A 25,844-nucleotide genomic window follows, 5' to 3' on the forward strand; every position below is an offset into this window, starting at 1 on the left:
ACAATTAAGTGGGCCAATTAATTGTATAGTGCGAACTGGTCTTAGAATACAGTGGCATTATTAGTTCTTTTTATGATTATTGTCGTTCCTCCCCCAATTCGTCCCGGAAACGTTACAATGGTTAACTTGTTCTTTATTATTGTTCGGAATGAATCGGAACCAAGCTTTAACCATGCAAAATATACGATAAAAATTTCTGGAAACAAAAATGTAATGTACATGGGCCACGAACATAATTTTTAAAGTGCGTAACAACACACTAACTGCCTAACAAAATACAAAATGTTTGAAGAATTATAATAAAGATTAAATGATATATAACATTAACAAATATACATATATTAGTTTAAAAAAATATTTTATTATAAATAATTTATATTTATATTTATTATTAATATTAAATACATTAATTAATAATAATCAGCTTGACCAATATCCATGTCAGTAGAGATGGATCATATTTGAACCATTTTTTAGAAGATGGCCGCCAAAATGACCCCAAATGTTTTTCCAAAAACCAGTTTTTGACCTTGGAAAAAGTCATCAATTATTTTTGTTTTCAATCTCAAATTTCACCTTGAAGATAATCCTTGACCTCGACCCCTGCCCACAAACCCTAAGCCTCGGTCTAGCACCCCAACAAGTTTGGACACGATCGGACAAGCTCGGACCGAGATATCGGCGGTAATATTTGACCCCACCAAATACTTCAACTTATTTACTTTTGATATCGCTTTTTTATTTTTTTCGTTTTTTAGCCATTTAAAATGATAATTAGTTAATTGCGAGATAGGGAAACCTTCGCTTTATAGCCTTAGCTTTGTTTAAATTTTAGGCCAAAGTAGACGAACATTGGGAGTTATCGTAGGTCTGGCCCACGAGGGGTCGGAGTGTGCAATAACTGGTGGCTTTACCGGGGAGTCGGGGACCGGCTCTTGCGACCCAGCACGGGCGGTGGCGCACTGGGAGATGTTAGCTCCGTTTAAATGGTCCTATCTCGATCTCCGACTTCGGTCGGGTGTGGGCTGGTAACTGGGCTTCAGCCCAGACTAACGGAGAGGGGCCGGGCAAACTGGCCGTCTCGGCAGATTGAGTTGTCTGCTGTGGGGCTGCGGGCCTCCGTATGAGGGCACGGCGCCCATCTCCCGGCCTTTTGGGGTTCCACCGGGATTTCCGGTGCCAGCTGTGCCGGGTTATGCGGTCTGCCGTGTGCCCGCCGTTCCCCTTTAGGCGTTCTTTCTTTAGGCGCTCTACCTTTCTAGGTAGGGTGTCGCATGGCGTTGCCAGAGCATCCGCTCTTATTCCCACTGCTGTGTGCGAAGTGGCGAGTTGGTCGGCCCATTGCTGCACCTTCTGCTGGGCTGAGCGGCTTGCGTCGAGGGTGCGACCGTCAGTAGTAGGGTTCTGCTACCCATGTTGGTTTTGTCACCTGTCCGGGCGTGTGGACGCTGGCGTAGGACATTTTATGATGGACCTCCGGTGGTGTAGTTTAATTCTTACCGGTACACCGGGCTATAAATCTGATGCATGTCCAGTTATCGTAGGTCTCATAGGTTTTGGTTAGGTTAGGTTAGGTTAGCATTTTCCGTTTTTTTATTGCTGATGCGTTAATAATTACAGACATTTTTTGCTCTTTGTAGCTTCTCCGAATGCATATTCTCTGTTTTATAGGTAAATAGCACTGAATTGTGCAAAATTAAATAAATGAATTATGTCAATTACATAAGAGTGGTTTATCTCTACCTGAAAATAGGCTTATACCTACCCGAAATTAAGCTTTAACCTACCCGAGAATAAGCTACAGTAATAATAGTGATCGGTGTTCAGGCGTTCTGCTACGTAGCAGTTACTACGTTATTTGTTTAGCCGATTACGTTATTTGTTTAGCCGAATAGCCATAACTCTATGTCAAAAGACCAAGACTCGATGCGGATATTAGTGGGAAAATGTATTATATGCAAAGTAAAACAAGCCACAGAACGATAAGGCACCATCGTCAAAATCAATTTTGTAGGCCTAAACCTATGAGACCTACTTTGGCCAAAAACCAAAATAATTGAGGTACTAATAATATTAACAAATATTAGTATAAAACCTCATCTTCATCAGTTCTATGTCAACCAAAATTAGTCTTGGGGCAGAAGAATATTAGTAAAGATCAAACAATAACACCTTAACTTCATCAGTTCTACGTCACCCAAAATTGGTATTGGGGCAGAAGTAAACTACTTCCTCCAAGGGTTGGCACGGTGGTAACCAGTCCGGTTTTATCCACGTGGTTTAAACTAGGTAAATCCACGTTGTTTAAACCGGATAAATCCCCGTTGAAAAATCCATAAAAAAATCCGGACTTTTCAAAAACTCATTGTTTTAAAAAAATCACTAAGAAACATTTCTATACTAAGCCAAAAAAGAGCTTTTTTATTGAAAACAATACAGTTTAGTTTATGGAACTATCCCAAATTGTGTCAGTAATGACTAAATACTAATCAATATTCATTTTTCAGTATTTTGAGTGTTAAGATACCTGTTTATCTTTTGCTGCTTTTTCGTATCCTAATCTATTTCTCAAATTGGTCCATACTTAGAATCCTACACTATTAGTTTTACAATTATTACACTTAATTACAGAAACTGCTTGAAATAAAATCAGTGTAATAAACAAATTTAAACACCTAATATGATTCGTATGAGTGAGACTGTGAGACTGACTCTGTATAGCAAACGACGGCCTATGATTAGAAATAAGCAAATAACAGTTATTTAGACTGTTTTTTTTCAAGCAGCTATAGTTTCTGTAATTAAGTGTAATAACAGTAAATCTAATAGTGTAGGATGCCAAAAGCGGGTGTGCATCATAGAGGAGGAAGGAAAATAACACTATTTTATTTAATTGTAAAGGCTGAAAAGCAAACTCCGGTCTCAATACACAACAGAATTCAATACCAGATAAGGTACGATTCCACTTAAGGCGATGCCACTAGGTACAATTCCACTTAGGGCAAGGCCACCAGGTACTATATGCCATTTAGGGCGATACCACTAGGTACGATTCTACTAAGGGCAATTGTCCCTTCATACAATGTAACTAAATAAGATGTCATTAGGTACGATGTCAATTTGGGCGTTTTTAATTAATAACATCCTCACTAATACCTGTCCCTTCTTAGCCGCAGTAAAATGCCCAGGTGTACCTATATATCCCCTCAACGTAGCTGAGCTTTTTCCGATAATTTTAATTATCGGTTGAACATTTTATCTAATAACAAGTAATTTATATTGTAATACCAAAACAGACTACAAGATTCATATTACAAAAATTAAATTTTATTTGCTTGTTCAGTAGCTCTTACCACTACACTCACGTGTGAAAAAAGACGGATATTTTTTACTTTTATGTATTGGTTAGTAGAGGGGATAAGTACAATCGATATACATCGAAGTTATACCGCGCGACTTTACGAAATAGATAAAAAATAATATTTTTTTGAGATTCTCCACCCAGCATTTACTCTGTAGCGTCTACGTCGAGTAGGCGCTTCGATGTTAATCTAAACCCTGCAATCTTTAACCCTCGGTCATCATTTTAGAGGAATGTAAAAGTTTATGAAGCTCGTTAATCCGCAAATTGGTATAAGAATTTTCCCATGCCATTTTCATAGTGGATACAGATTAAATATTTATCAATTGTGGTGAGTATTTTTTTAAATAATTTTAATATTATTATGTAAATGATATTAGGATCTGGTGTGTGGTGAAGATTTTTTTTTGGGGGTGGGGCTAAATGCACATTTCGCCAAGTAAAGTCGAGGGGGGTGCAAGTGCATGCGTTCAGAGTTTCGAGACATGTGTAAGCTCTTGTGTAAGTCTCTGATAGACTATCATTAATCGTAACCTTTATGCCTTACTTATATTATGCTACTAAGAAGAGAAGGTCATAAAGAATGTATTTATTTATAAACCCATCTCGAGCTTTTTCGATGGGCCCTACAGCTAAGAGAAACCTATCGGTCCCTCGTGGGCCCTTTTCAGTGGCGGATACAGAGGGGGGCGCAAGAGGCAACCCCCCTTGACGCGGGTTTTCCTTAAGCTTGTAATGTGACTTGATGATTTGTTATTACACCCATAACATGATAGCGACCCCCCTAGAGTTTTTTCAGTATCCGCTACTGGCCCTTTTCAGCTGTGCCCCAGAGATTTTGCCCCTTCGCACTTAGTTCTCTATTTTCTTTTTACTATATGGCAAACATCGAATACCCAGAAGAGTGCTCATGCACTCTAGAATTTCTACAGAGGTAAAGCTTCATTTTAATATCTCACATTTGTCGAAGGTGATGGATCTAGCTTTTATTTAATTTATTTAATATTTAGTTTAATTTCATCATTCAGATAATGTGTATTTATTCATAGTGTAATTTACTCATTTACACGAAAATCAACATTAAAAGTATAGCAAACATACAGTAGTGCCCGTTTCACTTGACTAGGCACAACTTCTGTCAAGAAAAAAAAAAGCCGATATCGCAGTGTATACCCGGCGTATGTTATTTGGGAGGGATAAAATTTTACAGCGATAAACAAACAGCTTAAAACCCGTTTTAACTATTTATTTCAAGTAAAATCCTCTAAATTAAGAATTCTAGTACTATTTTATGTCAAATCACCTTTGGTTCAGTATTAACGGTTTTTATAGAACTATCAATTTAATACGTGTTATTTATTATGATATTTCCAAATTAAAGGGACCCATCACTCCCAACAGGGGGAGGCATAGGGGTAACATAAAATCCATACTTGCAGTGTGCTTCAAAACCAGTTTTTTGTGACCCCTATGCCTTCCCCTGTTGCGAGTGAGGGATGCCATTAAGATACGCAGCAGTAATAAATCCAATGGAAAGGAAGGGGTTTATAAATCTCCATCGACAAACCCAAAAGTCCTCTCATTAATCAATAAAATAGCAAGTTGTGAATGGTCCAATATGAGGTGAGATTTCATAAATAGCTCGCCTGTTTTTCTTAACAAGATACTGTTTGTTGACATTTTTTCTTTACAGTGGTGTGAAGGGTGATGAAGTTTAAAAAATTTGTCATACTGCACAACATTTTGTAATTCGTTTGATTGTTTCTACCAGGCTTTAAAGAAAGGTCTACAATTTAAAATAAAACATTTTGCTTTATTAAGAGTTAATATTTTTCGTATACTCATTGAAATTATATTTTGCGATGTTCATTTACATTTAATTTTTCCTAGCGCAATTAACGCTATATAAAAAGTGGGCATAATGTTTCTAAAACGAATCAGACTGTTTTTAAAACAGCAACTAACAGTACATTAACCTAAGTGACACTGCTAAAAGGTCTTTAACAAACTGTTTAAAAAACTGTTTTCAACGCTTTTCGAAAAGTATAATCGTCATTAAAAGCATCGCAAGTGACTGTTTATAAAACAGTAACTAACGCTATATAAACAGTGGGCATAATGGGTAAAAATACATCAATGAACTGTTTAAGAAACAGTTACTAAACCATTTACCGACAGTAAGGTCATCTGTAAAAACAGCAGACATCTGACTGCTTTAAAAACCGCAAATATCGATTAAAATTGTTAAAACATTGTTGTTTTTTTAACAGAATCCTGTTAGCCCGAAAACAGTCACTGTAATTTTAATAAAACGGTAAGTGCAGCTATTTCAACGGACGCCAGTAACTGCTGTTATTTTAACGGCGTTTTATCCCAGAGTGTAGTAAGGCCCCCCTCTCCCTTTTTCTCATGCGAAAATTTCTGTGGTACCCCTTTTTCCCATAGTCGAACCACCCTAGGAAGGCCCCTTCAGCCTTTTTCTCATGCGAAAATTTCTGTGGTACCCCTTTTTCCCATAGTCGAACCACCCTAGGAAGGCCCCTTCAGCCTTTTTCCCATGCGATAATTTTCGTAGTACCTGTTCCCCCTAGTCTAACCACCCCAGTAAGGCCCTCCCCTCCCCCTTTTTCCCATGCGAGAATTTCCGTGGTACCCTTTTCCCCATAGTCGAACCACCCCATTAAGCACCCCTCCTCCTTTTTTCCAAGCGATTATTTCCGTGGTACCCTTTTCCCCATAGTCGAACCACCCCAGTTAGGCTTTTCCCTCCTCCTTTTTTCCAAGCGATTATTTCCGTGGTACCCTTTTCCCCATAGTCGAACCACCATAATAAGCACCCCTCCTCCTTTTTTCCAAGCGATAATTTCCGTGGTACCCTTTCCCCCATAGTCGAACCACCCCAGTTAAGCCTTCCCCTCCTCCTTTTTTCCAAGCGATTATTTCCGTGGTACCCTTTTCCCCATAGTCGAACCACCCCAGTTAGGCCTTCCCCTCCTCCTTTTTTCCAAGCGATTATTTCCGTGGTACCCTTTTCCCCATAGTCGAACCACCCCAGTTAGGCCTTCCCCTCCTCCTTTTTTCCAAGCGATAATTTCCGTGGTAACCTTTTCCCCATAGTCGAACCACCCCAGTTAGACCTTCCCCTCCTCCTTTTTTCCAAGCGATTATTTCCGTGGTACCCTTTTCCCCATAGTTGAACCACCCCATTAAGCACCCCTCCTCCTTTTTTCCAAGCGATTATTTCCGTGGTACCCTTTTCCCCATAGTCGAACCACCCCAGTTAGGCCTTCCCCTCCTCCTTTTTTCCAAGCGAAAATTTCCGTGGTACCCTTTTCCCCATAGTCGAACCACCCCAGTTAGGCCTTCCCCTCCTCCTTTTTTCCAAGCGATTATTTCCGTGGTACCCTTTTCCCCATAGTCGAACCACCCCATTAAGCACCCCTCCTCCTTTTTCCGAAGCGATAATTTCCGTGGTACCCTTTTCCCCATAGTCGAACCACCCCAGTTAGGCATTCCCCTCCTCCTTTTTTCCATGCGATAATTTCCGTGGTACCCTTTTCCCCATAGTCGAACCACCCCAGTTAGGCCTTCCCCTCCTCCTTTTTTCCAAGCGATTATTTCCGTGGTACCCTTTTCCCCATAGTCGAACCACCCCATTAAGCACCCCTCCTCCTTTTTCCGAAGCGATAATTTCCGTGGTACCCTTTTCCCCATAGTCGAACCACCCCAGTTAGACCTTCCCCTCCTCCTTTTTTCCAAGCGATACTTTCCGTGGTACCCTTTTCCCCATAGTCGAACCACCCCATTTAGGCCTTCCCCTCCTCCTTTTTTCCAAGCGATAATTTCCGTGGTACCCTTTTCCCCATAGTCGAACCACCCCAGTTAGGCCTTCCCCTCCTCCTTTTTTCCAAGCGATAATTATCGTGGTACCCTTTTCCCCATAGTCGAACCACCCCAGTTAGGCCTTCCCTTTCCTTCTTTTTTCCAAGCGATAATTTCCGTGGTACCCTTTTCCCCATAGTCGAACCACCCCAGTTAGGCCTTCCCTTTCCTTCTTTTTTCCAAGCGATAATTTCCGTGGTACCCTTTTCCCCATAGTCGAACAACCCCAGTTAGGCCTTCCCCTCCTCCTTTTTTCCAAGCTATTATTTCCGTGGTACCCTTTCCCCCATAGTCGAACCACCCCAGTTAAGCCTTCCCCTCCTCCTTTTTTCCAAGCGATTATTTCCGTGGTACCCTTTTCCCCATAGTCGAACCACCCCAGTTAGGCCTTCCCCTCCTCCTTTTTTCCAAGCGATTATTTCCGTGGTACCCTTTTCCCCATAGTTGAACCACCCCATTAAGCACCCCTCCTCCTTTTTTCCAAGCGATTATTTCCGTGGTACCCTTTTCCCCATAGTCGAACCACCCCAGTTAGGCCTTCCCCTCCTCCTTTTTTCCAAGCGATTATTTCCGTGGTACCCTTTTCCCCATAGTTGAACCACCCCATTAAGCACCCCTCCTCCTTTTTTCCAAGCGATTATTTCCGTGGTACCCTTTTCCCCATAGTCGAACCACCCCAGTTAGGCATTCCCCTCCTCCTTTTTTCCAAGCGATTATTTCCGTGGTACCCTTTTCCCCATAGTCGAACCACCCCAGTTAGGCCTTCCCCTCCTCCTTTTTTCCAAGCGATAATTTCCGTGGTACCCTTTTCCCCATAGTCGAACAACCCCAGTTAGGCCTTCCCCTCCTCCTTTTTTCCAAGCTATTATTTCCGTGGTACCCTTTTCCCCATAGTTGAACCACCCCATTAAGCACCCCTCCTCCTTTTTGCCAAGCGATTATTTCCGTGTTACCCTTTTCCCCATAGTCGAACCACCCCAGTTAGGCCTTCGCCTCCTCCTTTTTTCCAAGCGATAATTTCCGTGGTACCCTTTTCCCCATAGTCGAACCACCCCAGTTAGGCCTTCCCCTCCTCCTTTTTTCCAAGCGATAATTATCGTGGTACCCTTTTCCCCATAGTCGAACCACCCCAGTAAGGCCTTCCCCTCCTCCTTTTTTCCAAGCGATAATTTCTGTGGAACCCTTTTCCCCATAGTCGAACCACCCCAGTTAGGCCTTCCCCACCTCTGTTTCCTCATGCAATTATTTCCGTGGTACCCTTTTCCCCTTAGTTGAACCACCCTATTAAGCACACCTCCTCCTTTTTCCTCATGCAATTATTTCCGTGGTACCCTTTTCCCCATAGTCGAACCACCCCAGTTAGGCCTTCCCCTCCTCCTTTTTTCCCAGCGATTATTTCCGTGGTACCCTTTTCCCAATAGTCGAACCACCCCAGTTAGGCCTTCCCCTCCTCCTTTTTTCCAAGCGATAATTACCGTGTCACCCTTTTCCCCATAGTCGAACCACCCCAGTTAGGCCTTCCCCACCTCTGTTTCGTCATGCAATTATTTCCGTTGTACCCTTTTCCCCATAGTCGAACCACCCCAGTTAGGCCTTCCCCTCCTCCTTTTTTCCAAGCGATTATTTCCGTGGTACCCTTTTCCCCATAGTTGAACCACCCCATTAAGCACCCCTCCTCCTTTTTTCCAAGCGATTATTTCCGTGGTACCCTTTTCCCCATAGTCGAACCACCCCAGTTAGGCCTTCCCCTCCTCCTTTTTTCCAAGCGATAATTTCCGTGGTACCCTTTTCCCCATAGTCGAACCACCCCAGTTAGGCCTTCCCCTCCTCCTTTTTTCCAAGCGATAATTTCCGTGGTACCCTTTTCCCCATAGTCGAACCACCCCAGTTAGGCCTTCCCCTCCTCCTTTTTTCCAAGCGATTATTTCCGTGGTACCCTTTTCCCCATAGTCGAACCACCCCAGTTAGGCCTTCCCCTCCTCCTTTTTTCCAAGCGATAATTTCCGTGGTACCCTTTTCCCCATAGTCGAACCACCCCAGTTAGGCCTTCCCCTCCTCCTTTTTTCCAAGCAATAACTACCGTGGTACCCTTTTCCCCATAGTCGAACCACCCCAGTTAGGCCTTCCCTTTCCTTCTTTTTTCCAAGCGATAATTTCCGTGGTACCCTTTTCCCCATAGTCGAACCACCCCAGTTAGGCCTTCCCTTTCCTTCTTTTTTCCAAGCGATAATTTCCGTGGTACCCTTTTCCCCATAGTCGAACAACCCCAGTAAGGCCTTCCCCTCCTCCTTTTTTCCAAGCGATAATTACCGTGTCACCCTTTTCCCCATAGTCGAACAACCCCAGTTAGGCCTTCCCCTCCTCCTTTTTTCCAAGCGATAATTACCGTGTCACCCTTTTCCCCATAGTCGAACCACCCCAGTTCGGCCTTCCCCACCTCTGTTTCCTCATGCAATTATTTCCGTTGTACCCTTTTCCCCATAGTCGAACCACCCCAGTTAGGCCTTCCCCTCCTCCTTTTTTCCAAGCGATTATTTCCGTGGTACCCTTTTCCCCATAGTTGAACCACCCCATTAAGCACCACTCCTCCTTTTTTCCAAGCGATTATTTCCGTGGTACCCTTTTCCCCATAGTCGAACCACCCCAGTTAGGCCTTCCCCACCTCCTTTTTTCCAAGCGATAATTTCCGTGGTACCCTTTTCCCCATAGTCGAACCACCCCAGTTAGGCCTTCCCCTCCTCCTTTTTTCCAAGCGATAATTTCCGTGGTACCCTTTTCCTCATAGTCGAACCACCCCAGTTAGGCCTTCCCCTCCTCCTTTTTTCCAAGCGATTATTTCCGTGGTACCCTTTTCCCCATAGTCGAACCACCCCATTAAGCACCCCTCCTCCTTTTTCCCAAGCGATAATTTCCGTGGTACCCTTTTCCCCATTGTCGAACCACCCCAGTTAGGCCTTCCCCTCCTCCTTTTTTCCAAGCGATAATTTCCGTGGTATCCTTTTCCCCATAGTTGAACCACCCCAGTTAGGCCTTCCCCTCCTCCTTTTTTCCAAGCGATAATTACCGTGGTACCCTTTTCCCCATAGTCGAACCACCCCAGTTAGGCCTTCCCCTCCTCCTTTTTTCCAAGCGATTATTTCCGTGGTACCCTTTTCCCCATAGTCGAACCACCCCAGTTAGGCCTTCCCCTCCTCCTTTTTTCCAAGCGATAATTTCCGTGGTACCCTTTTCCCCATAGTCGAACCACCCCAGTTAGGCCTTCCCCTCCTCCTTTTTTCCAAGCGATAATTACCGTGGTACCCTTTTCCCCATAGTCGAACCACCCCAGTTAGGCCTTCCCTTTCCTTCTTTTTTCCAAGCGATAATTTCCGTGGTACCCTTTTCCCCATAGTCGAACAACCCCAGTAAGGCCTTCCCCTCCTCCTTTTTTCCAAGCGTAAATTACCGTGTCACCCTTTTCCCCATAGTCGAACAACCCCAGTTAGGCCTTCCCCTCCTCCTTTTTTCCAAGCGATAATTACCGTGTCACCCTTTTCCCCATAGTCGAACCACCCCAGTTCGGCCTTCCCCACCTCGGTTTCCTCATGCAATTAATTCCGTTGTACCCTTTTCCCCATAGTCGAACCACCCCAGTTAGGCCTTCCCCTCCTCCTTTTTCCCAAGCGATTATTTCCGTGGTACCCTTTTCCCCATAGTTGAACCACCCCATTAAGCACCCCTCCTCCTTTTTTCCAAGCGATTATTTCCGTGGTACCCTTTTCCCCATAGTCGAACCACCCCAGTTAGGCCTTCCCCTCCTCCTTTTTTCCAAGCGATAATTTCCGTGGTACCCTTTTCCTTATAGTCGAACCACCCCAGTTAGGCCTTCCCCTACTCCTTTTTTCCAAGCGATAATTTCCGTGGTACCCTTTTCCCCATAGTCGAACCACCCCAGTTAGGCCTTCCCCTCCTCCTTTTTTCCAAGCGATTATTTCCGTGGTACCCTTTTCCCCATAGTCGAACCACCCCATTAAGCACCCCTCCTCCTTTTTCCCAAGCGATAATTTCCGTGGTACCCTTTTCCCCATAGTCGAACCACCCCAGTTAGGCCTTCCCCTCCTCCTTTTTTCCAAGCGATAATTTCCGTGGTACCCTTTTCCCCATAGTCGAACCACCCCAGTTAGGCCTTCCCCTCCTCCTTTTTTCCAAGCGATAATTACCGTGGTACCCTTTTCCCGATAGTCGAACCACCCCAGTTAGGCCTTCCCTTTCCTTCTTTTTTCCAAGCGATAATTTCCGTGGTACCCTTTTCCCCATAGTCGAACCACCCCAGTTAGGCCTTCCCTTTCCTTCTTTTTTCCAAGCGATAATTTCCGTGGTACCCTTTTCCCCATAGTCGAACAACCCCAGTTAGGCCTTCCCCTCCTCCTTTTTTCCAAGCTATTATTTCCGTGGTACCCTTTTCCCCATAGTTGAACCACCCCATTAAGCACCCCTCCTCCTTTTTTCCAAGCGATTATTTCCGTGGTACCCTTTTCCCCATAGTCGAACCACCCCAGTTAGGCCTTTCCCTCCTCCTTTTTTCCAAGCGATAATTTCCGTGGTACCCTTTTCCCCATAGTCGAACCACCCCAGTTAGGCCTTCCCCTCCTCCTTTTTTCAAGCGATAATTTCTGTGGAACCCTTTTCCCCATAGTCGAACCACCCCAGTTAGGCCTTCCCCACCTCTGTTTCCTCACGCAATTATTTCCGTGGTACCCTTTTCCCCTTAGTTGAACCAACCTATTAAGCACCCCTCCTCCTTTTTTCCAAGCTATTATTTCCGTGGTACCCTTTTCCCCATAGTCGAACCACCCCAGTTAGGCCTTCCCCCCCTCCTTTTTTCCAAGCGATTATTTCCGTGGTACCCTTTTCCCCATAGTTGAACCACCCCATTAAGCACCCCTCCTCCTTTTTTCCAAGCGATTATTTCCGTGGTACCCTTTTCCCCATAGTCGAACCACCCCAGTTAGGCCTTCCCCTCCTCCTTTTTTCCAAGCGATAATTTCCGTGGTACCCTTTTCCCCATAGTCGAACCACCCCAGTTAGGCCTTCCCCTCCTCCTTTTTTCCAAGCGATAATTTCCGTGGTACCCTTTTCCCCATAGTCGAACCACCCCAATTAGGCCTTCCCCTCCTCCTTTTTTCCAAGCGGTTATTTCCGTGGTACCCTTTTCCCCATAGTCGAACCACCCCATTAAGCACCCCTCCTCCTTTTTCCCAAGCGATAATTTCCGTGGTACCCTTTTCCCCATTGTCGAACCACCCCAGTTAGGCCTTCCCCTCCTCCTTTTTTCCAAGCGATAATTTCCGTGGTACCCTTTTCCCCATAGTCGAACCATACCAGTTAGGCCTTCCCCTCCTCCTTTTTTCCAAGCGATAATTACCGTGGTACCCTTTTCCCCATAGTCGAACCACCCCAGTTAGGCCTTCCCCTCCTCCTTTTTTCCAAGCGATTATTTCCGTGGTACCCTTTTCCCCATAGTCGAACCACCCCAGTTAGGCCTTCCCCTCCTCCTTTTTTCCAAGCGATAATTTCCGTGGTACCCTTTTCCCCATAGTCGAACCACCCCAGTTAGGCCTTCCCCTCCTCCTTTTTTCCAAGCGATAATTACCGTGGTACCCTTTTCCCCATAGTCGAACCACCCCAGTTAGGCCTTCCCCTCCTCCTTTTTTCCAAGCGATTATTTCCGTGGTACCCTTTTCCCCATAGTCGAACCACCCCATTAAGCACCCCTCCTCCTTTTTCCCAAGCGAGAATTTCCGTGGTACCCTTTTCCCCATAGTCGAACCACCCCAGTTAGGCCTTCCCCTCCTCCTTTTTTCCAAGCGATAATTTCCGTGGTACCCTTTTCCCCATAGTCGAACCACCCCAGTTAGGCCTTCCCCTCCTCCTTTTTTCCAAGCGATAATTACCGTGGTACCCTTTTCCCGATAGTCGAACCACCCCAGTTAGGCCTTCCCTTTCCTTCTTTTTTCCAAGCGATAATTTCCGTGGTACCCTTTTCCCCATAGTCGAACCACCCCAGTTAGGCCTTCCCTTTCCTTCTTTTTTCCAAGCGATAATTTCCGTGGTACCCTTTTCCCCATAGTCGAACAACCCCAGTTAGGCCTTCCCCTCCTCCTTTTTTCCAAGCTATTATTTCCGTGGTACCCTTTTCCCCATAGTTGAACCACCCCATTAAGCACCCCTCCTCCTTTTTTCCAAGCGATTATTTCCGTGGTACCCTTTTCCCCATAGTCGAACCACCCCATTAAGCACCCCTCCTCCTTTTTTCCAAGCGATAATTTCCGTGGTACCCTTTTCCCCATAGTCGAACCACCCCAGTTAGGCCTTCCCCTCCTCCTTTTTTCCAAGCGATAATTACCGTGGTACCCTTTTCCCGATAGTCGAACCACCCCAGTTAGGCCTTCCCTTTCCTTCTTTTTTCCAAGCGATAATTTCCGTGGTACCCTTTTCCCCATAGTCGAACCACCCCAGTTAGGCCTTCCCCTCCTCCTTTTTTCCAAGCGATAATTTCCGTGGTACCCTTTTCCCCATAGTCGAACCACCCCAGTTAGGCCTTCCCCTCCTCCTTTTTTCCAAGCGATAATTACCGTGGTACCCTTTTCCCGATAGTCGAACCACCCCAGTTAGGCCTTCCCTTTCCTTCTTTTTTCCAAGCGATAATTTCCGTGGTACCCTTTTCCCCATAGTCGAACCACCCCAGTTAGGCCTTCCCTTTCCTTCTTTTTTCCAAGCGATAATTTCCGTGGTACCCTTTTCCCCATAGTCGAACAACCCCAGTTAGGCCTTCCCCTCCTCCTTTTTTCCAAGCTATTATTTCCGTGGTACCCTTTTCCCCATAGTTGAACCACCCCATTAAGCACCCCTCCTCCTTTTTTCCAAGCGATTATTTCCGTGGTACCCTTTTCCCCATAGTCGAACCACCCCATTAAGCACCCCTCCTCCTTTTTTCCAAGCGATAATTTCCGTGGTACCCTTTTCCCCATAGTCGAACCACCCCAGTTAGGCCTTCCCCTCCTCCTTTTTTCCAAGCGATAATTACCGTGGTACCCTTTTCCCGATAGTCGAACCACCCCAGTTAGGCCTTCCCTTTCCTTCTTTTTTCCAAGCGATAATTTCCGTGGTACCCTTTTCCCCATAGTCGAACAACCCCAGTTAGGCCTTCCCCTCCTCCTTTTTTCCAAGCGATTATTTCCGTGGTACCCTTTTCCCCATAGTTGAACCACCCCATTAAGCACCCCTCCTCCTTTTTTCCAAGCGATAATTTCCGTGGTACCCTTTTCCCCATAGTCGAACCACCCCAGTTAGGCCTTCCCCTCCTCCTTTTTTCCAAGCGATAATTATCGTGGTACCCTTTTCCCCATAGTCGAACCACCCCAGTTAGGCCTTCCCTTTCCTTCTTTTTTCCAAGCGATAATTTCCGTGGTACCCTTTTCCCCATAGTCGAACTACCCCAGTTAGGCCTTCCCTTTCCTTCTTTTTTCCAAGCGATAATTTCCGTGGTACCCTTTTCCCCATAGTCGAACAACCCCAGTTAGGCCTTCCCCTCCTCCTTTTTTCCAAGCTATTATTTCCGTGGTACCCTTTTCCCCATAGTTGAACCACCCCATTAAGCACCCCTCCTCCTTTTTTCCAAGCGATTATTTCCGTGGTACCCTTTTCCCCATAGTCGAACCACCCCATTAAGCACCCCTCCTCCTTTTTCCCAAGCGATAATTACCGTGGTACCCTTTTCCCCATAGTCGAACCACCCCAGTTAGGCCTTCCCCTCCTCCTTTTTTCCAAGCGATAATTTCCGTGGTACCCTTTTCCCCATAGTCGAACCACCCCAGTTAGGCCTTCCCCTCCTCCTTTTTTCCAAGAGATAATTACCGTGGTACCCTTTTCCCGATAGTCGAACCACCCCAGTTAGGCCTTCCCTTTCCTTCTTTTTTCCAAGCGATAATTTCCGTGGTACCCTTTTCCCCATAGTCGAACAACCCCAGTTAGGCCTTCCCCTCCTCCTTTTTTCCAAGCGATTATTTCCGTGGTACCCTTTTCCCCATAGTTGAACCACCCCATTAAGCACCCCTCCTCCTTTTTTCCAAGCGATAATTTCCGTGGTACCCTTTTCCCCATAGTCGAACCACCCCAGTTAGGCCTTCCCCTCCTCCTTTTTTCCAAGCGATAATTATCGTGGTACCCTTTTCCCCATAGTCGAACCACCCCAGTTAGGCCTTCCCTTTCCTTCTTTTTTCCAAGCGATAATTTCCGTGGTACCCTTTTCCCCATAGTCGAACCACCCCAGTTAGGCCTTCCCTTTCCTTCTTTTTTCCAAGCGATAATTTCCGTGGTACCCTTTTCCCCATAGTCGAACAACCCCAGTTAGGCCTTCCCCTCCTCCTTTTTTCCAAGCGATAATTTCCGTGGTACCCTTTTCCCCATATTCGAACCACCCCAGTTAGGCCTTCCCCTCCTCCTTTTTTCCAAGCGATAATTATCGTGGTACCCTTTTCCCCATAGTCGAACCACCCCATTAAGCACCCCTCCTCCTTTTTTCCCAGCGATTATTTCCGTGGTACCCTTTTCCCCATAGTCGAACAACCCCAGTTAGGCCTTCCCCTCCTCCTTTTTTCCAAGCGATAATTACCGTGTCACCCTTTTCCCCATAGTCGAACCACCCCAGTTCGGCCTTCCCCACCTCTGTTTCCTCATGCAATTATTTCCGTTGTACCCTTTTCCCCATAGTCGAACCACCCCAGTTAGGCCTTCCCCTCCTCCTTTTTTCCAAGCGATTATTTCCGTGGTACCCTTTTCCCCATAGTTGAACCACCCCATTAAGCACCCCTCCTCCTTTTTTCCAAGCGATTATTTCCGTGGTACCCCTTTCCCCATAGTCGAACCACCCCAGTTAGGCCTTCCCCTCCTCCTTTTTTCCAAGCGATAATTTCCGTGGTACCCTTTTCCCCATAGTTGAACCACCCCATTAAGCACCCCTCCTCCTTTTTTCCAAGCGATTATTTCCGTGGTACCCTTTTCCCCATAGTCGAACCACCCCAGTTAGGCCTTCCCCTCCTCCATTTTTCCAAGCGATTATTTCCGTGGTACCCTTTTCCCCATAGTTGAACCACCCCATTAAGCACCCCTCCTCCTTTTTTCCCAGCGATTATTTCCGTGGTACCCTTTTCCCAATAGTCGAACCACCCCATTAAGCACCCCTCCTCCTTTTTTCCAAGCGATTATTTCCGTGGTACCCTTTTCCCCATAGTCGAACCACCCCAGTTAGGCCTTCCCCTCCTCCTTTTTTCCAAGCGATAATTTCCGTGGTACCCTTTTCCCCATAGTCGAACCACCCCAGTTAGGCCTTCCCTTTCCTTCTTTTTTCCAAGCGATAATTTCCGTGGTACCCTTTTCCCCATAGTCGAACAACCCCAGTTAGGCCTTCCCCTCCTCCTTTTTTCCAAGCTATTATTTCCGTGGTACCCTTTTCCCCATAGTTGAACCACCCCATTAAGCACCCCTCCTCCTTTTTTCCAAGCGATTATTTCCGTGGTACCCTTTTCCCCATAGTCGAACCACCCCATTAAGCACCCCTCCTCCTTTTTCCCAAGCGATAATTACCGTGGTACCCTTTTCCCCATAGTCGAACCACCCCAGTTAGGCCTTCCCCTCCTCCTTTTTTCCAAGCGATAATTTCCGTGGTACCCTTTTCCCCATAGTCGAACCACCCCAGTTAGGCCTTCCCCTCCTCCTTTTTTCCAAGCGATAATTACCGTGGTACCCTTTTCCCGATAGTCGAACCACCCCAGTTAGGCCTTCCCTTTCCTTCTTTTTTCCAAGCGATAATTTCCGTGGTACCCTTTTCCCCATAGTCGAACCACCCCAGTTAGGCCTTCCCCTCCTCCTTTTTTCCAAGCGATAATTTCCGTGGTACCCTTTTCCCCATAGTCGAACCACCCCAGTTAGGCCTTCCCCTCCTCCTTTTTTCCAAGCGATTATTTCCGTGGTACCCTTTTCCCCATAGTCGAACCACCCCAGTTAGGCCTTCCCCTCCTCCTTTTTTCCAAGCGATAATTTCCGTGGTACCCTTTTCCCCATAGTCGAACCACCCCAGTTAGGCCTTCCCCTCCTCCTTTTTTCCAAGCAATAACTACCGTGGTACCCTTTTCCCCATAGTCGAACCACCCCAGTTAGGCCTTCCCTTTCCTCCTTTTTTCCAAGCGATTATTTCCGTGGTACCCTTTTCCCCATAGTTGAACCACCCCATTAAGCACCCCTCCTCCTTTTTTCCAAGCGATTATTTCCGTGGTACCCCTTTCCCCATAGTCGAACCACCCCAGTTAGGCCTTCCCCTCCTCCTTTTTTCCAAGCGATAATTTCCGTGGTACCCTTTTCCCCATAGTTGAACCACCCCATTAAGCACCCCTCCTCCTTTTTTCCAAGCGATTATTTCCGTGGTACCCTTTTCCCCATAGTCGAACCACCCCAGTTAGGCCTTCCCCTCCTCCATTTTTCCAAGCGATTATTTCCGTGGTACCCTTTTCCCCATAGTTGAACCACCCCATTAAGCACCCCTCCTCCTTTTTTCCCAGCGATTATTTCCGTGGTACCCTTTTCCCAATAGTCGAACCACCCCATTAAGCACCCCTCCTCCTTTTTTCCAAGCGATTATTTCCGTGGTACCCTTTTCCCCATAGTCGAACCACCCCAGTTAGGCCTTCCCCTCCTCCTTTTTTCCAAGCGATAATTTCCGTGGTACCCTTTTCCCCATAGTCGAACCACCCCAGTTAGGCCTTCCCTTTCCTTCTTTTTTCCAAGCGATAATTTCCGTGGTACCCTTTTCCCCATAGTCGAACAACCCCAGTTAGGCCTTCCCCTCCTCCTTTTTTCCAAGCTATTATTTCCGTGGTACCCTTTTCCCCATAGTTGAACCACCCCATTAAGCACCCCTCCTCCTTTTTTCCAAGCGATTATTTCCGTGGTACCCTTTTCCCCATAGTCGAACCACCCCATTAAGCACCCCTCCTCCTTTTTCCCAAGCGATAATTACCGTGGTACCCTTTTCCCCATAGTCGAACCACCCCAGTTAGGCCTTCCCCTCCTCCTTTTTTCCAAGCGATAATTTCCGTGGTACCCTTTTCCCCATAGTCGAACCACCCCAGTTAGGCCTTCCCCTCCTCCTTTTTTCCAAGCGATAATTACCGTGGTACCCTTTTCCCGATAGTCGAACCACCCCAGTTAGGCCTTCCCTTTCCTTCTTTTTTCCAAGCGATAATTTCCGTGGTACCCTTTTCCCCATAGTCGAACCACCCCAGTTAGGCCTTCCCCTCCTCCTTTTTTCCAAGCGATAATTTCCGTGGTACCCTTTTCCCCATAGTCGAACCACCCCAGTTAGGCCTTCCCCTCCTCCTTTTTTCCAAGCGATTATTTCCGTGGTACCCTTTTCCCCATAGTCGAACCACCCCAGTTAGGCCTTCCCCTCCTCCTTTTTTCCAAGCGATAATTTCCGTGGTACCCTTTTCCCCATAGTCGAACCACCCCAGTTAGGCCTTCCCCTCCTCCTTTTTTCCAAGCAATAACTACCGTGGTACCCTTTTCCCCATAGTCGAACCACCCCAGTTAGGCCTTCCCTTTCCTTCTTTTTTCCAAGCGATAATTTCCGTGGTACCCTTTTCCCCATAGTCGAACCACCCCAGTTAGGCCTTCCCTTTCCTTCTTTTTTCCAAGCGATAATTTCCGTGGTACCCTTTTCCCCATAGTCGAACAACCCCAGTAAGGCCTTCCCCTCCTCCTTTTTTCCAAGCGATAATTACCGTGTCACCCTTTTCCCCATAGTCGAACAACCCCAGTTAGGCCTTCCCCTCCTCCTTTTTTCCAAGCGATAATTACCGTGTCACCCTTTTCCCCATAGTCGAACCACCCCAGTTCGGCCTTCCCCACCTCTGTTTCCTCATGCAATTATTTCCGTTGTACCCTTTTCCCCATAGTCGAACCACCCCAGTTAGGCCTTCCCCTCCTCCTTTTTTCCAAGCGATTATTTCCGTGGTACCCTTTTCCCTATAGTTGAACCACCCCATTAAGCACCACTCCTCCTTTTTTCCAAGCGATTATTTCCGTGGTACCCTTTTCCCCATAGTCGAACCACCCCAGTTAGGCCTTCCCCACCTCCTTTTTTCCAAGCGATAATTTCCGTGGTACCCTTTTCCCCATAGTCGAACCACCCCAGTTAGGCCTTCCCCTCCTCCTTTTTTCCAAGCGATAATTTCCGTGGTACCCTTTTCCTCATAGTCGAACCACCCCAGTTAGGCCTTCCCCTCCTCCTTTTTTCCAAGCGATTATTTCCGTGGTACCCTTTTCCCCATAGTCGAACCACCCCATTAAGCACCCCTCCTCCTTTTTCCCAAGCGATAATTTCCGTGGTACCCTTTTCCCCATTGTCGAACCACCCCAGTTAGGCCTTCCCCTCCTCCTTTTTTCCAAGCGATAATTTCCGTGGTATCCTTTTCCCCATAGTTGAACCACCCCAGTTAGGCCTTCCCCTCCTCCTTTTTTCCAAGCGATAATTACCGTGGTACCCTTTTCCCCATAGTCGAACCACCCCAGTTAGGCCTTCCCCTCCTCCTTTTTTCCAAGCGATTATTTCCGTGGTACCCTTTTCCCCATAGTCGAACCACCCCAGTTAGGCCTTCCCCTCCTCCTTTTTTCCAAGCGATAATTTCCGTGGTACCCTTTTCCCCATAGTCGAACCACCCCAGTTAGGCCTTCCCCTCCTCCTTTTTTCCAAGCGATAATTACCGTGGTACCCTTTTCCCCATAGTCGAACCACCCCAGTTAGGCCTTCCCTTTCCTTCTTTTTTCCAAGCGATAATTTCCGTGGTACCCTTTTCCCCATAGTCGAACAACCCCAGTAAGGCCTTCCCCTCCTCCTTTTTTCCAAGCGTAAATTACCGTGTCACCCTTTTCCCCATAGTCGAACAACCCCAGTTAGGCCTTCCCCTCCTCCTTTTTTCCAAGCGATAATTACCGTGTCACCCTTTTCCCCATAGTCGAACCACCCCAGTTCGGCCTTCCCCACCTCGGTTTCCTCATGCAATTAATTCCGTTGTACCCTTTTCCCCATAGTCGAACCACCCCAGTTAGGCCTTCCCCTCCTCCTTTTTCCCAAGCGATTATTTCCGTGGTACCCTTTTCCCCATAGTTGAACCACCCCATTAAGCACCCCTCCTCCTTTTTTCCAAGCGATTATTTCCGTGGTACCCTTTTCCCCATAGTCGAACCACCCCAGTTAGGCCTTCCCCTCCTCCTTTTTTCCAAGCGATAATTTCCGTGGTACCCTTTTCCTTATAGTCGAACCACCCCAGTTAGGCCTTCCCCTACTCCTTTTTTCCAAGCGATAATTTCCGTGGTACCCTTTTCCCCATAGTCGAACCACCCCAGTTAGGCCTTCCCCTCCTCCTTTTTTCCAAGCGATTATTTCCGTGGTACCCTTTTCCCCATAGTCGAACCACCCCATTAAGCACCCCTCCTCCTTTTTCCCAAGCGATAATTTCCGTGGTACCCTTTTCCCCATAGTCGAACCACCCCAGTTAGGCCTTCCCCTCCTCCTTTTTTCCAAGCGATAATTTCCGTGGTACCCTTTTCCCCATAGTCGAACCACCCCAGTTAGGCCTTCCCCTCCTCCTTTTTTCCAAGCGATAATTACCGTGGTACCCTTTTCCCGATAGTCGAACCACCCCAGTTAGGCCTTCCCTTTCCTTCTTTTTTCCAAGCGATAATTTCCGTGGTACCCTTTTCCCCATAGTCGAACCACCCCAGTTAGGCCTTCCCTTTCCTTCTTTTTTCCAAGCGATAATTTCCGTGGTACCCTTTTCCCCATAGTCGAACAACCCCAGTTAGGCCTTCCCCTCCTCCTTTTTTCCAAGCTATTATTTCCGTGGTACCCTTTTCCCCATAGTTGAACCACCCCATTAAGCACCCCTCCTCCTTTTTTCCAAGCGATTATTTCCGTGGTACCCTTTTCCCCATAGTCGAACCACCCCAGTTAGGCCTTTCCCTCCTCCTTTTTTCCAAGCGATAATTTCCGTGGTACCCTTTTCCCCATAGTCGAACCACCCCAGTTAGGCCTTCCCCTCCTCCTTTTTTCAAGCGATAATTTCTGTGGAACCCTTTTCCCCATAGTCGAACCACCCCAGTTAGGCCTTCCCCACCTCTGTTTCCTCACGCAATTATTTCCGTGGTACCCTTTTCCCCTTAGTTGAACCAACCTATTAAGCACCCCTCCTCCTTTTTTCCAAGCTATTATTTCCGTGGTACCCTTTTCCCCATAGTCGAACCACCCCAGTTAGGCCTTCCCCCCCTCCTTTTTTCCAAGCGATTATTTCCGTGGTACCCTTTTCCCCATAGTTGAACCACCCCATTAAGCACCCCTCCTCCTATTTTCCAAGCGATTATTTCCGTGGTACCCTTTTCCCCATAGTCGAACCACCCCAGTTAGGCCTTCCCCTCCTCCTTTTTTCCAAGCGATAATTTCCGTGGTACCCTTTTCCCCATAGTCGAACCACCCCAGTTAGGCCTTCCCCTCCTCCTTTTTTCCAAGCGATAATTTCCGTGGTACCCTTTTCCCCATAGTCGAACCACCCCAATTAGGCCTTCCCCTCCTCCTTTTTTCCAAGCGGTTATTTCCGTGGTACCCTTTTCCCCATAGTCGAACCACCCCATTAAGCACCCCTCCTCCTTTTTCCCAAGCGATAATTTCCGTGGTACCCTTTTCCCCATTGTCGAACCACCCCAGTTAGGCCTTCCCCTCCTCCTTTTTTCCAAGCGATAATTTCCGTGGTACCCTTTTCCCCATAGTCGAACCATACCAGTTAGGCCTTCCCCTCCTCCTTTTTTCCAAGCGATAATTACCGTGGTACCCTTTTCCCCATAGTCGAACCACCCCAGTTAGGCCTTCCCCTCCTCCTTTTTTCCAAGCGATTATTTCCGTGGTACCCTTTTCCCCATAGTCGAACCACCCCAGTTAGGCCTTCCCCTCCTCCTTTTTTCCAAGCGATAATTTCCGTGGTACCCTTTTCCCCATAGTCGAACCACCCCAGTTAGGCCTTCCCCTCCTCCTTTTTTCCAAGCGATAATTACCGTGGTACCCTTTTCCCCATAGTCGAACCACCCCAGTTAGGCCTTCCCCTCCTCCTTTTTTCCAAGCGATTATTTCCGTGGTACCCTTTTCCCCATAGTCGAACCACCCCATTAAGCACCCCTCCTCCTTTTTCCCAAGCGAGAATTTCCGTGGTACCCTTTTCCCCATAGTCGAACCACCCCAGTTAGGCCTTCCCCTCCTCCTTTTTTCCAAGCGATAATTTCCGTGGTACCCTTTTCCCCATAGTCGAACCACCCCAGTTAGGCCTTCCCCTCCTCCTTTTTTCCAAGCGATAATTACCGTGGTACCCTTTTCCCGATAGTCGAACCACCCCAGTTAGGCCTTCCCTTTCCTTCTTTTTTCCAAGCGATAATTTCCGTGGTACCCTTTTCCCCATAGTCGAACCACCCCAGTTAGGCCTTCCCTTTCCTTCTTTTTTCCAAGCGATAATTTCCGTGGTACCCTTTTCCCCATAGTCGAACAACCCCAGTTAGGCCTTCCCCTCCTCCTTTTTTCCAAGCTATTATTTCCGTGGTACCCTTTTCCCCATAGTTGAACCACCCCATTAAGCACCCCTCCTCCTTTTTTCCAAGCGATTATTTCCGTGGTACCCTTTTCCCCATAGTCGAACCACCCCATTAAGCACCCCTCCTCCTTTTTCCCAAGCGATAATTACCGTGGTACCCTTTTCCCCATAGTCGAACCACCCCAGTTAGGCCTTCCCCTCCTCCTTTTTTCCAAGCGATAATTTCCGTGGTACCCTTTTCCCCATAGTCGAACCACCCCAGTTAGGCCTTCCCCTCCTCCTTTTTTCCAAGCGATAATTACCGTGGTACCCTTTTCCCGATAGTCGAACCACCCCAGTTAGGCCTTCCCTTTCCTTCTTTTTTCCAAGCGATAATTTCCGTGGTACCCTTTTCCCCATAGTCGAACAACCCCAGTTAGGCCTTCCCCTCCTCCTTTTTTCCAAGCGATTATTTCCGTGGTACCCTTTTCCCCATAGTTGAACCACCCCATTAAGCACCCCTCCTCCTTTTTTCCAAGCGATTATTTCCGTGGTACCCTTTTCCCCATAGTCGAACCACCCCAGTTAGGCCTTCCCCTCCTCCTTTTTTCCAAGCGATAATTTCCGTGGTACCCTTTTCCCCATAGTCGAACCACCCCAGTTAGGCCTTCCCTTTCCTTCTTTTTTCCAAGCGATAATTTCCGTGGTACCCTTTTCCCCATAGTCGAACAACCCCAGTTAGGCCTTCCCCTCCTCCTTTTTTCCAAGCTATTATTTCCGTGGTACCCTTTTCCCCATAGTTGAACCACCCCATTAAGCACCCCTCCTCCTTTTTTCCAAGCGATTATTTCCGTGGTACCCTTTTCCCCATAGTCGAACCACCCCATTAAGCACCCCTCCTCCTTTTTCCCAAGCGATAATTACCGTGGTACCCTTTTCCCCATAGTCGAACCACCCCAGTTAGGCCTTCCCCTCCTCCTTTTTTCCAAGCGATAATTTCCGTGGTACCCTTTTCCCCATAGTCGAACCACCCCAGTTAGGCCTTCCCCTCATCCTTTTTTCCAAGAGATAATTACCGTGGTACCCTTTTCCCGATAGTCGAACCACCCCAGTTAGGCCTTCCCTTTCCTTCTTTTTTCCAAGCGATAATTTCCGTGGTACCCTTTTCCCCATAGTCGAACAACCCCAGTTAGGCCTTCCCCTCCTCCTTTTTTCCAAGCGATTATTTCCGTAGTACCCTTTTCCCCATAGTTGAACCACCCCATTAAGCACCCCTCCTCCTTTTTTCCAAGCGATAATTTCCGTGGTACCCTTTTCCCCATAGTCGAACCACCCCAGTTAGGCCTTCCCCTCCTCCTTTTTTCCAAGCGATAATTATCGTGGTACCCTTTTCCCCATAGTCGAACCACCCCAGTTAGGCCTTCCCTTTCCTTCTTTTTTCCAAGCGATAATTTCCGTGGTACCCTTTTCCCCATAGTCGAACCACCCCAGTTAGGCCTTCCCTTTCCTTCTTTTTTCCAAGCGATAATTTCCGTGGTACCCTTTTCCCCATAGTCGAACAACCCCAGTTAGGCCTTCCCCTCCTCCTTTTTTCCAAGCGATAATTTCCGTGGTACCCTTTTCCCCATATTCGAACCACCCCAGTTAGGCCTTCCCCTCCTCCTTTTTTCCAAGCGATAATTATCGTGGTACCCTTTTCCCCATAGTCGAACCACCCCATTAAGCACCCCTCCTCCTTTTTTCCCAGCGATTATTTCCGTGGTACCCTTTTCCCCATAGTCGAACAACCCCAGTTAGGCCTTCCCCTCCTCCTTTTTTCCAAGCGATAATTACCGTGTCACCCTTTTCCCCATAGTCGAACCACCCCAGTTCGGCCTTCCCCACCTCTGTTTCCTCATGCAATTATTTCCGTTGTACCCTTTTCCCCATAGTCGAACCACCCCAGTTAGGCCTTCCCCTCCTCCTTTTTTCCAAGCGATTATTTCCGTGGTACCCTTTTCCCCATAGTTGAACCACCCCATTAAGCACCCCTCCTCCTTTTTTCCAAGCGATTATTTCCGTGGTACCCCTTTCCCCATAGTCGAACCACCCCAGTTAGGCCTTCCCCTCCTCCTTTTTTCCAAGCGATAATTTCCGTGGTACCCTTTTCCCCATAGTTGAACCACCCCATTAAGCACCCCTCCTCCTTTTTTCCAAGCGATTATTTCCGTGGTACCCTTTTCCCCCTAGTCGAACCACCCCAGTTAGGCCTTCCCCTCCTCCATTTTTCCAAGCGATTATTTCCGTGGTACCCTTTTCCCCATAGTTGAACCACCCCATTAAGCACCCCTCCTCCTTTTTTCCCAGCGATTATTTCCGTGGTACCCTTTTCCCAATAGTCGAACCACCCCATTAAGCACCCCTCCTCCTTTTTTCCAAGCGATTATTTCCGTGGTACCCTTTTCCCCATAGTCGAACCACCCCAGTTAGGCCTTCCCCTCCTCCTTTTTTCCAAGCGATAATTTCCGTGGTACCCTTTTCCCCATAGTCGAACCACCCCAGTTAGGCCTTCCCTTTCCTTCTTTTTTCCAAGCGATAATTTCCGTGGTACCCTTTTCCCCATAGTCGAACAACCCCAGTTAGGCCTTCCCCTCCTCCTTTTTTCCAAGCTATTATTTCCGTGGTACCCTTTTCCCCATAGTTGAACCACCCCATTAAGCACCCCTCCTCCTTTTTTCCAAGCGATTATTTCCGTGGTACCCTTTTCCCCATAGTCGAACCACCCCATTAAGCACCCCTCCTCCTTTTTCCCAAGCGATAATTACCGTGGTACCCTTTTCCCCATAGTCGAACCACCCCAGTTAGGCCTTCCCCTCCTCCTTTTTTCCAAGCGATAATTTCCGTGGTACCCTTTTCCCCATAGTCGAACCACCCCAGTTAGGCCTTCCCCTCCTCCTTTTTTCCAAGCGATAATTACC

The sequence above is a fragment of the Leiobunum rupestre genome, chromosome 5 (genome assembly GCF_980474605.1).
Source record: "Leiobunum rupestre chromosome 5, qqLeiRupe1.1.hap1, whole genome shotgun sequence".
Classification (NCBI taxonomy): domain Eukaryota; kingdom Metazoa; phylum Arthropoda; class Arachnida; order Opiliones; family Sclerosomatidae; genus Leiobunum; species Leiobunum rupestre.